General features: G+C 35.5%; 1 long non-coding RNA gene across 1 annotated transcript; it reads left to right on the forward strand.

The window, feature by feature from the left end:
- The first annotated feature begins 601 nt into the window (after positions 1-601).
- On the forward strand, positions 602-1,222 carry LOC110227954. Its single transcript, XR_002331582.1, has 3 exons — positions 602-777; positions 943-1,060; positions 1,178-1,222. It is a non-coding gene; the product is annotated as an uncharacterized LOC110227954 (long non-coding RNA).
- Positions 1,223-1,550: the final 328 nt, after the last annotated feature.

Consider the following 1,550-nt stretch of genomic DNA (forward strand, 5'->3'; position numbering starts at 1 on the left):
TGGGTTCTTTGAATTTATACAAAATCTAAAATTGGAGAGATAAGGTCTTTTCTGGTCCGTTGGATTTTTATCGTACGGTTAGGAGGATATCTGGTTTAGATGAAGCATATCTCTGCAACCAATCATTATTTGACACGTGGAGATAACATTGGCGGGATCAGAAGAATCCGTTCCCAACGGGGGTAACTGCCATCGATAAACTTTTTATTATTTTAATACCTTCAGATAATAAAATGACTATAATCTTAATAAATAAAAAAAGGTGAATCCAGGGAAAAAAATCACAATAAAAAGGCTTAGTGAAAAAAATCTTTACTAGAAAGGTTTAAAAAATTTTAAAAAGACTTTAAAACCAATAAAATTTCCTTATTTACAATTCATGCCATTTTCAATTAAAAATCCCAAAAAAAAATGCAGAAATTATATAACAAGAATTATAATAATCTCTTACTAATAAAAGGAATTCAGTGAGGCTTCTCACACCATCCACATCAGCAAACTAAAGAGTTCCTAAAATCATGCCACATCAGCAACCCAAAAAACTGTGGCCACGTAGCTCTCTTTACAAGTTCTTTCTTTTGTTTTGTCTTTTGAAATTTACTTGCCAATTAGATAAGTTTGAACGACTCGGCTTCCTCATAAAGTCATAATCTCCCTTTTTCTTCGTAAACAAAACCTCTCATCACCTTCCTCTCATCAAATAATTTCGCTCGGATTGAAGATGCGAATGGAGTTTCATTCATCACCGCAACGAGCCCATCGACCGGAATTTTTGAAGTAACCTCCATTCCCTGTCTTCTTATTATACAAATACTTTATCTACGTATATGCTTTGGATCCCTTGATTGAATCGAGAATCAATCCACTGGAGACGTTTCAATGACCTCATTATTAGTAGTAGATTTGTTTCACGTTTTTAGATTCGATCGTCTGTATGAGCAGGGGATATCAAGAGTGTTCTTCAGTTCAACCCTAGGCATAAGAGCATTGAAAACTTGGAGTTAGAAAGACAAATATGTTTAATGTAGAACTATCCGCGCATCTCTGTTGTAAAAACAAGGTTTCTTCTCTCTTCTCCAGAAATCATATTGAATTGAAAATTTCATCAAAGCTAATTCCAGTGAAGAACAAAGTGATTGTTTTCTTAATTTGGTTTGCTTCTTCTATTTCGTTTCAGCACACCGAAGCTTTGAAGATGTGTGACGGTGGCAGGGTCATGCATTGTAGAGAAACACACAAGTTTGGAAAAGTTTTCTCTGATTACTTCTTAAGCTCCTAGAGCTGTATTTATACACCAGGATTTAACCTAGAACATGTATCTACGATATACACATAAAAGACCAAAAAGGACAACTCAATATTAACATATATTCTCATCTAATACCCCCCCTCAAGTTGGAGCATGAAGATCCAAAATGCCCAACTTGCCAAGAAAATATGAGAATTCTTTCGCACCAAGCGCCTTGGTAAATATGTCTGCAAGTTGAATCGTTGTAGACACATGCTGCGTAGTGATGACCCCACGTTGGATCTCATCGCGAATGAAATGA

The sequence above is a fragment of the Arabidopsis lyrata genome (assembly GCF_000004255.2).
Source record: "Arabidopsis lyrata subsp. lyrata unplaced genomic scaffold ARALYscaffold_716, whole genome shotgun sequence".
Taxonomy (NCBI): domain Eukaryota; kingdom Viridiplantae; phylum Streptophyta; class Magnoliopsida; order Brassicales; family Brassicaceae; genus Arabidopsis; species Arabidopsis lyrata.